Source organism: Lactuca sativa, chromosome 3, assembly GCF_002870075.4.
Source record: "Lactuca sativa cultivar Salinas chromosome 3, Lsat_Salinas_v11, whole genome shotgun sequence".
NCBI lineage: Eukaryota > Viridiplantae > Streptophyta > Magnoliopsida > Asterales > Asteraceae > Lactuca > Lactuca sativa.
The window spans coordinates 157849203-157861721 of record NC_056625.2 but is presented as its reverse complement, the minus strand read 5'-3'; positions in this window follow the sequence as shown (position 1 = coordinate 157861721).

The following is a 12519-nucleotide window of genomic DNA, read 5'->3' as shown; positions in this document are numbered from 1 at the left end:
TCTGTACAAATTCCTAGTTCGCTTAAACTAATGCTCTGATACCAAGTTCACGGTTATTTTGTTTATTTAACAATCAAAGTATTCATTTTAAAGAATAATATTGTGGAATTTGTTCCAAGAAAACATGATAAATATACTATCAAAGCATTTTTGAAGAAATGTATTTTAGTTATATTCAAACTTTGGGATGTCATAGTCAATAAAGAAACATAAGCATAAACAGACCTTACATTCGTTTACACTAATGATTTACATCTCCTTTAATATTTTAGGGTAATGTGTCTTCGTATCGATACCTATGATACAAATAAATTGCGTGGGTCAGGTTGGGAGACTTGGTGGGTACATAAGGTTTTCAACCCACATTAATAAAGTTATTATGTTTCATCATCAAAAAATTAACCCAATTACCCATCCCCATTATCTTCTTTATTCTTAAGTATCTTTACTAGGAATCATATATTCCTCAATATTTATTCCTAAGGATTGTCCTAAGGAATAGGCTTGAAGTCCGTCACATTCAGGGTTTATATAACAGACACTAATCTATAGTTTCTGATGTTATTAGTTAGGCACTAAGTCCATAACTGCCAATGTTCATCTATAGAGCACTAAATTCATAACTGCCAACGTTTATTTGTAAGGCACTAAGTCCATAGCTGCCAAAGTTTATTTGTAAGGAACTAAGTACATAGCTGCCAATGTCTATTTGTGAGGCACTAAATCAATAGATTCCAGGGTTTTTAGAGTACATCTGGTGAACATATCGTTCACAACACCTACAGGTTGCGACCCCCCTTGTTAACGTTCCACTGGACTATCTAGAATAGTCTATAATTGTCATCTACACATTGCTAGATGGCTGGGCCATCGCTTGGGTCAGGGCTTCTCCTCAATATTCTCCTCTCATCATCTATATCATCTTTCATCTCTCATCTTTCATCAACCCATCTTTACCCATCATAATTATAGGTATAAAATATGTATACAGTTTAAATCGAATAAAACATGTATGTTTTGTTCATCCGTAATAGATATCAAGAACATAGATAATATGCACACATAGCACGTAATTTATATTAAATACGTCATATCTTTGTGTAAGATGAAAGTAACTATGTAGTCACTTGTTAAAGTGATGACTCGAAATTCGGACAGCAATTCGCTTCTAACAATCGTCTTTTCCTTCGATGGAACCTAGCATTAGTATTGGTAAGTTTTAGTCTAGTATTTATTGCGACTAGTTAACTCAAGGTCTACGAGCGATATTGTTTTATAAGTGTTAAACAATACTTTTCAACGACTATGTACAGACACATGCCAGGCATGAAACACCCGAGGGTAGGACCATTTTCTCATTTAAGCTGTTCTGAAATCCAACAACCGTATGTGGCCCTTCAAACCAAATTCCCCGTACCGCATGTAGTTAAAAGTAATTATAATAACACTTTTATAATTTATACTTAGAACATATATTGCTTATAGGTTCATAATAACAATAACGAACTTAAATATAAGTTATACTTAAAGAAGGGTATGCATAACTCACTTACAAGAGGGTTTAGCAAAAAACTAGGCTCTGCGCGGACGGAACTTCTGAGCCAGAAGCTCTTCTAATGGGAGCATTATGGCACTACAGGACTCGCCTCTAACACTTGGGAAGTGCTAGTGAATGGGAGGGATTGTGAAGGATGTTTGAGAGAGAAACAATGGGAGAGGTGTGAAAAAAATGGAAGAAAAACACTTCTATTTATAGCCTGCCGGACGCGAGTGCGCGGGACGTACCTTCAGAGTACGATGGGCGTATTCAGTACGTAGGGCATCTAGAGAGCTATGATGAGCGTACGAGGGGGCAGGTGTCAACTCTGTATGTGAGGCCGTGGGGAGAAAGCAAGGGCTAATTTGGTGCCACCTGTCACTCCTTGCATCAGCCTATACAAAATTTCTAAATTATATAACTTTCGCATACGAGCTTCGTTTTTTACATTCTTTATATCCATGCATACATGGTGACGTAATATACAACTTTCGTTTAGACTCTATCGACTAATTTCAAATTTATTTTTAAAGTTATATTTTAACAGGATTAGACAGGTAAAGTCCATTAAAAACTCATAACTTTGTCACCTGACATCCGTTTTCGTCTGTCTTTATATCGTTGAGTTCTTATTAATGAGATCTTCGATTCTCATTTAGATTGTGTTGGCTAAAAATCGGTCAATCTAAACTTCGAATTCCAGGTTGTGCACTACTATGTTAAATCTTAGAAAAATCATAACTTCCTCATACGAAGTCAAATTTGGACGTTCTCTATATGCACGATTTCGACTTGATGTCTACTATGACTTTTGTTTAGATCGGTAAGACTAAAAAGTTGTTTATCAAAAATTCACTTTTTACGTTATGTGGTGCCGTGCTGGTTTACCTGTAAAACTTCGACGGGTCATAACTTCTTCGTTATAACTCGGGTTTCAACGTTCTTTAGATGTACGAAACTCTTGAGACATATACTATAACTTGGTTAAGATTATTTATTCTAAATAATATTCTATCAAAAAGTCATTTTTGATGCTTATTGTCTCTAAATTGACTAGCTCGAATCAGTGGGAGTTACAGTTGACTGGTAGAATTGTATGATTACCTGTATTACTGGATGTTTGTTAGACTGGTAGATCTGTAGGACTACTTGTATTTTTTGGCTATAATTGTTATGATATATGTTGATGTGCTTTTGTTGGTTGGGTTGAGGCGATCATGCTTTGTGCGGAAGACCAAGATACCCAAGGCGGTCCGGATAGAAAGAAGGTCTGTGAGACGGTCTAGTTAGGACGAAGGCCTGGAGAGTAGTCTAGAGAGAGTAGTCTAGATAGGTTGTAGGCCCAACGCGGTGGTCCAGTCTTCATAAAGGCTTGGAGAATGGTCCAGATAGGTTGTAGGCCTAGCATGGCAGACCAGTTAAGTTGTAGGCTCGTGCATTCATGTTGTTATTTGTATAGTTGTGTGTTATACTTTAGGGGAGCTTACTATGCTTTGGCTTACGGTTTAGGTTTATTTGTTAGGTACTTCTGATGATTAGGTAAATATGGAGGCGTCATCATATACATCCTTCGGTGATATGTATTAGAGATTTATGATACATTGATCTTGGGAAATATTTGTATTTTGATACATGATTTTGAGATGGGTTTCCTTGAAAACAATGATTTCCTTTAAATTAAAAATGAAAAACTTATCGTGTGTTTGGGTTCTTACATATGGAAAGTAAGGAAAAAGAATATATTGCTCGAGCCATGATATCCCCATAATGGGATATAGAAGAATCTACCACGGTGGCGCTGTCACTTCACGAGATAGATTGCCTAAAGGAAATGATAACTTGGTGGACTAATTTTGTTCTTTCCACCTTGTTATAGACTTGTAGATATTGTTAGGTCGTAAGTATAAAAATGGCAATGGTTGAATACCATAATTACCCCTTAACGATAAAAGATAATGGAATTTGGAAAGATGTTTGAAATTAAATGATATTTATGACGTGTATGAAAATATTTTTCCTTGAAAATGCTTGGAAAGGTTTTATGGTCAAAACTATGTTAAGTTATATATGAAATGATTTTCATGTAAATGACTGAAAATGATTTATGGTATGAATGAAAAAGAGTTATTCTTGAGATTGACTGAAATGTTTTATGCTCTAAAACCCACATAGCTCGCACCAAATTTTTTTCTTATGTATCTCTTTTTAGTGCCATGTATCCCATGTTTCAATTAAGGAGAAAAGTTGTCACAACTAGGAATTTGGATGCTTGTAACAACAAAAATGATAACAATTGTGAACAAAAAATGAGGAAGCATGTATGATGCTTGTGTAATAACAACAAAACTTCCATCAAACACTTTTATACAAGCACTACAAATAGTCAACAAAGAATTGGAAAACCTAGAAATCCCAATTTAATTTCATTTTGGACTAGGATTTCCTTATTGGGCCTAATGGACCAATAAGCTTCCAATTTAACTATCTTGAACATAGAGCTCTCAAATGGGCCCTAATTGGACCCATATACATGAAAATTAATATTTTGGTCCTTATAAGCCTAAAATGAAATAGGGTAAATTTAATGGGCCTTATGGGGTCACAACAAATTTATATAGCCCTAATGGATCATAAAAATCATTCCTAGATTTATTTGGGCCGAAAATTCACCTAATCGGATTATAATATGGGCTTAAGCATTAAAGGGCCCAATCTCTCTTCTTTCTTCTCCTCTTCTCGGCCAAACTACAAAAAGAAAGGAGAAGTTGACTTTTGTTCTTGCCACCTCACCATTATTTCTTGCTTCTCCATGCAAATAACCCATGTATCCAAGCAACCATCTCTTCACTCACTTCTCTTTATCCTCTCTCTTTTTCTCTCGGCCAAAACCAACTCAAACAAACACACACACACTCTCAAAACTCTTTCTCGAAAACATAAGGACTCTCTCCATTCTTCAATAAATTTTTGAAGTTTAGAAGCTTTTCAAGGAGATTGTTCCACAAAAAGCCTCATCTAAGGTAATTTCATGCTTGGATATAGGATCTAGATTCTTTTTTTTATCAAAAATATCTTCCTAACCCATTCAAACTCATGAACACCATCTTAGAAGCCTCTAAGTTCGAGATCTTCAAAGAAGGCTTGCTAGGATCGAAACTTTCATCATTTCTTCTTTCTAAACCAAAAGCAACAAGCAAAGGTGAGCTTCGTACCCCTCTCTTTTCAGTTTTCATAAGTTTTATGGGGGAGAACACAAGTAAAATGTGTAGATCTATGTGTATGTGTATGCTATGTATGATTTTATGCATGTATGTGTGATTTTATGTGCTTTTTATGTTGAATATGTAAACAAAAAGGGAAGAAATCTCGAGATCTATGTCATAAGAAGGAAAACAAACATGATCTAAGTTATATTACACTAAACAAGCCAATAATATTAACTTACAAGATGATGATAAACATATTTTAACATAAAACCCATTTTTGGGCTTAAATTGTCAAATAAACAAAAGTTGGGTCAAAAATTGTCATTTACGGTTTTCTTAAGGGTCAAAGGAGTCAAAATAGTTACAAAAAATGGTTTTAAGAATGTTATGCACTTCAAAGGACTTAAAATGTAAATATTAGCTTAATGGGCACCATTTTGGGCTTTTCGGCCCAATAAGCCCAAAAATTTCGAAAATATGACATTTGAAGGGACTGAAATGGTAAATTCTTCAAAACAGGGGATAACAAGTGTAACAAAACTATTTCAAGGGTTCAAAATGCTTTTCTTTTCCAAAAAGGATCAAAAATGAAAAGTTTTTAGATTTTGGGCCAAAATTGTAAAAGTTGCAAAAGTTTGGGTTTTAAACCGAAAAACACTTTTTTGGAAGGGCTCAAACTGGTAAAGAATAATTCTATAGTTATAAATATCATTTAAACAAGTCTATGATGCAAAAGTGTCAAGAAAATGTTTTGAGGGCTTAAAATGGCTTTTCTTTTTATATAAAAGACTAAAATTGTTATTTTATAAAAAGAAAGCGGCTAAAAAGGTCAAACCACGATTCTTAAGCCAACTATTTTATTTATAGAATATTGAGTCAAAAATATTAATCTACGACTTACAAAATCAAAAGACAAATACTCGTATAACTCCAAATATCGTTATAAACAAATTGCTCGGTCTCGAGTCGATAAAAAATAACAAATCGTTCAATCAAACCCTCCAACAATTATACAATGCCTAAGACAAGTAAAAATTCGAAAGACCTTAGGCTGAAAGTCTCAAATCATGCTTGTTGGATCTTGAAGTCCATTAACCTGACCTTTGTGCCCAAGGGGATAATGATTATATGTTATTGGGCCTTCTATGACCCAATTTGTAACAACCCGAAGTTGTCCATCGCCGAAAACTCGTTCTACCTGTAAAAATGCGTCGTTTATCAATTCGTTCCGATTTCGTTTTGGGTTAAATTATTTAAACTTATATGTTTATTATAATCTAATGAGTCTCCAAACCCCTTAGGAACTCATGATATTAGCCCAAAATATTTATTTCATAAATTTTAGAAACGTCCCCACCGGGTTACGGAAACTTAATCGGGTGCGACCAGAAGCCCCGTTTAATGTCGGTATCAGGTAGAATTCCACCGTGTCCAAGTTTTGAGACCTATTTAAACGTGTTCAAACTTTCATTTGAAGCTTTTGCTTCCTCTCTCTACTCTCTCTCTAACCTCTCTCCTCAAACAAAGTTTAAGGGTCCAAAATCATCAAATTTAAGCTCCAAATCATCAAAGTAACTACCCTAACTCCTGGTATAACATCTTAGGCCTTCAAATTCGAGTTCAAATCATGGAATAGGACCATATTCATGAGTTTACGACCCTATAACAATCCTAGGCCGTGAACTCACATAAATTGGGTTTTAGAGCCCAAAAACCCTTCCAATCGACCTTTGGAGCTTAGATATGGCTTAATGGCTTAATGGAATGGACTTAGAATGCCTTAAGCATGGATTTTGAAGAGTAAACATGAGTTAACTGCCCAAGAACATGCTTGGGCTGTAAACTCATATAAATGGGGTTTTTATGCCCTTAAACCCTTCCAAAAGTCCATTAAAGCTTAGATATGAATTGTAGAATATTGGATTTGGCCTTGGAACACCTTAAACATTAAATTAGAGGAGTAAACATGAGTTTACTGCCCAAGAACATGTCTGGGCCGTAAACTCATTATCATGGGGAGTAAACTCCTTTTAGTGTGTTATAATGTCATTTACACACACCATAAGCCTTGGGATAAATTCTAGAAGTGACCACAAACAAGATTTGGACCTTAAAACATATTAAATCCCCCATCTAAGGAGTTGATGGACATAAGGTGGTTCAGGGGCTGTAAACTCCAAAAATCATGTCTAAAGTCCCCTAAAAATCCATACAAGGCTAGGGAAAAATCATTGGAATCACATGTGATTGTTTAAGGACCAATACATTAAGGATTCTATGTGTGGGGGAGTTTACGGTCGTAAACTCCAATAAGTGGTCCATAATTATGTTTAATCCATTCCAAGGCCCTAGAATTGATCCTAGCAAATTTTCCCAAGTGGTATAAGACCATTTTGCATCATAAAACACCCCACCATGAGTTTACGGTCGTAAACTCATGGGGAGGGGGTCATTAGGGCCAAAATGTATTGTCTGAGTTTACTCTTGAAGAGTAGACTCCATATCCAAGCCTTACGTGACTTCAAACGCCACCCGGGTCCTTCCTAAAACTTGTAAGGGAGTGTTTCCGCAACTAGAAGTGTTTGTCTCTACCAAATAAATAATCTAAGTCCTAATTAGATACAAATATGTATCTTTTCACAATTCATAGGAACCTCGTGCGTTTGCAAACCCAGAAACGACGTTTAGGATCCGAGCAGACACGTTCCTCGTCCGGTGAGTTCATACCCCTACCCTTTTTAAATGGATTTTCAATGTTTTCAAGGGGGGGGGGGGGGGGAATACAAGCAAATTACAATTGTTTTCAAAACATAACATTGATGAATTTTAATAAATATCTGGCAAATTATAAATATTTTTACCCCTTATGTATTACGCTGAGCATAAGGGATGATTTATCAATCACAACTATATGAATTTTAGTTAAGGAAATAACCAAACTAATCAAATTATGATGGGAATAATTTGGGGTTCTTTAGTTCTCGTTTCATCGCATATTGATATATATAAAGTTTATTAGATAAACTATGTATGATTCAGTTTATCTCCATTTCACTTAGTATATATTGCTAGATAATTTCATTGTATATAACTGTTTTCATTGTATTATGTTTCATATCGTTTAGTATGTTTGATATTGTTTGAGAATTCCGTGAATACTTAGTACTAGTTTGTGAGATTTGTCATTACCCTTTTGGGTTATTAGTAAATACTTCCCGGAAGTGTAACCAGAGTCTCCAGGAGGGAGACTGTTGAATTTGTGAATAGATCTATTCGGGACTGACAATCCCACACCTTAACTGCTAGCTACAGTTAGGCGGGCACGCCTAGGGTGACAGATTCTGGATATCGTCCGACGTCTGACAAGCATCAAGGCGGTCTCGTTGTCTTATCAGCATGGTTACCCGACTCACAATATGTATTAATATAATTTTATTCATGGCTTTGGTTTTGGATTTGATTTTATATCAATCTTCTATCTTTAGATCTTATAACTAGTACGGGATGGTAATCCCATAGTTTTTAGTCTATAGGTTTCATATCTATTGCAGGATGTTATTCCTATGGTTAGAATCTATATCTAGTTCGGGATAGTAATCCCATGATTTTATCAAACTATCTTATATCTAGTTCGGGATAGTAATCCCATGGTTTTGAAACTATATCTTGTATGGGATAATAATCCCATGATTTTGAATCTATGTCTAGTCCGGGATGGTAGTCCCATGGTTTTCAATCTATATTTTCATGTATATCAAGCAAGCTATCATATATGTAGTACGGGATGTTAGCCCAAGGTTTTCAAACTACTTTTCATCTACAGTTCACGTATATTAAAGTATTTTTATATCTAATTCGGGACAGTAATCCCATGATTTTCAATATATAGTTTTTTGTATTAACTATACTCTGTGATATTCAATCGGTCTTGTATTTAGGAAAATATGGGATTTTCCTGGGGTAACATATAACGCGTAATTGAACTAGTAATGAAGGATAACGAAACTATTTTACATAAGAAAATATGGGATTTTCTTGGATAACAAACCTTTTCGGAAAACTAAAGGAAACTGGTACATTTTTCAGAAAACAAACATCTTATGAACTCACCAGCTTTATGCTGATTTTCAAACTGCTTATATTCTCAGGTCTGCATTAGACATGTACCCGGTGATCTCTTTTGGTGAAGACGGAGTGTGTAGAAGACTCGTCTCATTTTGTTCCTATCTATATTATGTATCAAACTTGTATAATTTACTTTTGAAACAAATGTAAACTTTCAAATATATGTAATGTAATGGTTGTTTACTTTGATTACTATGTGCATTGGATTTGATACTCAACGTGGAGTCAACCCCGGAAATGTTTCCGCCTTTGGTTTTCGGGGTGTGACACAATTTCATATAAAGGGACCTTCAATGGCTTTTAAGTGCTATTGGGCCCTAGTGATCCATTAGTATTATCATAAGGTCAAAGTAATCAAATGCGAGACAGGCCAACGTGTCTTTCGCATCTCCAATAACCTAGAATAACTCACGGAAATAGCAGGACTTCGTACTCCTCCTCTCCTCGTTTGCTAGGCTTATGAGAAATCAAAGTAAATAGATTCAGGTTGTTAAACAATAGTAATCAAGGTTGTTTGGATTAAGTGAGTGATAACGAGCGACGACTCTAAGGACCGTTCATAAACTGTGGTTATAACTAGTCATTATTAATGCATGATTATAATGACTCACAACCCTTAATTAATCCAACACCACTCGAGTAATCAAGGAAGAGTAAACAATAATCATTCGTTGTGGTGGTATAGTAACTTGTAAACAAGTATATATTGCGTTATCAGAAAACATCGGGTTTTTCGAGGAAATCAACAACACTCGCTTGTAATTTCTATAACTATAATACAAAACTCCCTTTTATATATACGTTTTGAAATCATTCATGCATCAACTTATGGATCTTCACACTTTGACAAACTATTGCCTTTTTCAAAAAATATCGGATTTTCTAGGTTTTACAAACTACACAAATCAGTTTTATCACAACATTGCTTATGAACTCACCAACATTTCATATGTTGACGTTTTCCAAAATAACTTGTATTCTCAGGTAACAGGTAACGAGCGACGACTCTAAGGATCGTTCGTAAAATGTGGTTATAACTAGTCATTATTAATGCATGATTATAACGACTCACAACCCTTAATTAATCCAACACCACCCGAGTAATCAAGGAAGAGTAAACAATAATCATTCGTTGTAGTGGTATAGTAACTCGTAAAAAAGTATATATTGCGTTATCGGAAAACATCGGGTTTTTCGAGGAAATCAACAACACTCACTTGTAATTTCTATAACTATAATACAAAACTCCCTTTTATATACACGTTTTGAAGTTATTCATGCATCAATTTATGGATCTTCACTCTTTGACAAACTATTGCCTTTTTCAGAAAATATCGGATCTAGGTTTTACAAACTACACAAATCATTTTTATCACAACATTGCTTATGAACTCACCAACATTTCATATGTTGACGTTTTCCAAAGTAACATGTATTCTCAGGTAACAGGTATGCAGAAGGGTAATATCAAGTAATGTTAGGATGTTATGTTTTTTGAAAACTCTCAAACTATTTATGTTATGAATTTGTAACATTTAAAACAATGTACTTGATGTGAACAATTCCAATTGTAATATATTGATGCATGCTGATGTTTATGTTATGATTCATTTATACTCATCGTGATGATATTCAATTTAAGTCACGCGAGCCCTCGGACATTTCCATCGTCTGGTTCGGGGGTGTGACAAAAGTGATGGATAAGGTGTCTAAGTTTGTAACTATATTTGGTATGAACTTGACCCTACCCGACATGGTCCATTTGTGTTGCACTTCACCTAACAAATTGTATGGATATACCTTTGAGAATAAGATGTTTATGATCTATTAATGTATTGTAAGTTATAATATATTAATATGAAATCATATTATTTAATTAGTGTTGATAAAGAATTGATTTTGAAATTAATTTATTGATCAAAAGAGGATTATTAAATATGGACTCTTACATATATATGGATTAGGCCAAGATTTATTAAGGATGGGCTAAGAGTATATGGAAGTCCATGGATAGTCCATGGAGCTTTTAACCCATGGATCCTAGGTAAATGAAGAGTCATGGGTATTAGGGTTTAACCCTAATCCTCCATACTATATAATGAGGTTCTTGGTTCTAGAATTGGCACTAGTGTATGTGAGAAACAAGGGTGGGCCGATTTAGTGAGCATCATATTCTCTCAAGTATTTACAAATTGTTTTGGGTGATTTGTTACACCACTCGAGGAATCCACACTATTGGTGCTAGGCTCTAAAACTCTTAGCAATCAAGTACAAAAGAAAGGTATGTTATTCGGCTTCAAGTATTGTATTACAAGTACCCCATAACATGCTAGCTAGGTTGTAAACCTTGGAAAACAAATTTGCATGTATTTTAGAGAAAACATAGATCCCAATTTTCTAGGGTTACATGTACACCATAGGAGTGTTAGAATGCTCAAAACCCAACAGTGGTATCAGAGCGTAGGCTTGTTTTCTTGATACTTGATGCAAATAGTTGAAAAAACTCATGTTTTATGCATTTTGGTGAGTGGACTCGATGAGTCCATGCCTATCTTTAACCAAGTCGCCGAGTCAGTTCATCCACTCGACGAGTTGGCTTGTCAAAGTGCAGTTTTTTGAGTTGTGCTACTAGAAATTTGATGGGTTTTGGTCCTAAGAACATCATATATGCTCATACAAACACTAATGCTTGGATCTAGGTTTCTCTATTGTACATGCAAGTTATCCAAGACTATAAACCCTAATTCTAGCATACAAGTAATCATATTAACATGAGAATAGGTTTATAATATTACCTTGATGGTTATGTAGCAATAACAATCCCGAATCTCCTTGTGTTGACTTTGGAAGGCTTAGAGTCACAAGTGTCACTCCTCTAATGGTTCACAAACACCATAAGCAAGAGGATGAAGAGGAGAGAGGTTAGAGGCTGCCCAAAACCGTCCACAAACCCTAGAGAAGTCTTAGACACGTTTTTGGTCATAAGGGATCTCTTTATATAGGAGGCAATTAGGGTTATCTAACAAGGAAACCCTACTTTGGTTGCTAAAGCCCTAAGCAACCCATGGAGCCCTTTCCTTAAGGCCTTGGACGATTTCATATGCGCTTCCCCCATAGAATTCGTCCACCTTATAATAAAAGGCAATCCATGGCCCAAATTGCAATTATCTTATAATTACAATTCCAGTCCCTTAAGTTTAATTAATCTTTTTTAGTCACAAAACTAATTACCATTTAATTATTGACTAATATTAATTAAACAATATGATTTCTCCTTTAATATATTATTCCCATAATATATTAATAAATCATATTTAATCCTTTCTCTCCATAATTCATCCTATCAAGTTGCTTTGGGGAAGGCAACCCAAAAGGACCATGCACCATCAGGTCAAGTACATACCAAAATAGTTATGGACTTAGACACTAATCCAACAGTCTACCACTTGGATAAGTCTAATAACTATTCTGCGTATGACTTCAGATCCTGATCTGCAATCGTAGCTTTCCAAAGCCGCTGTCAACTCTGATCCTATCAGATACGCGTGTCCTTAGATAAGGGATCATATATTCCTCCATTCTAGATATCATATGAGACATGATTTCAAATCATTCTCTTTGTACTATTTCTTGATTTCCGATTTATGACGA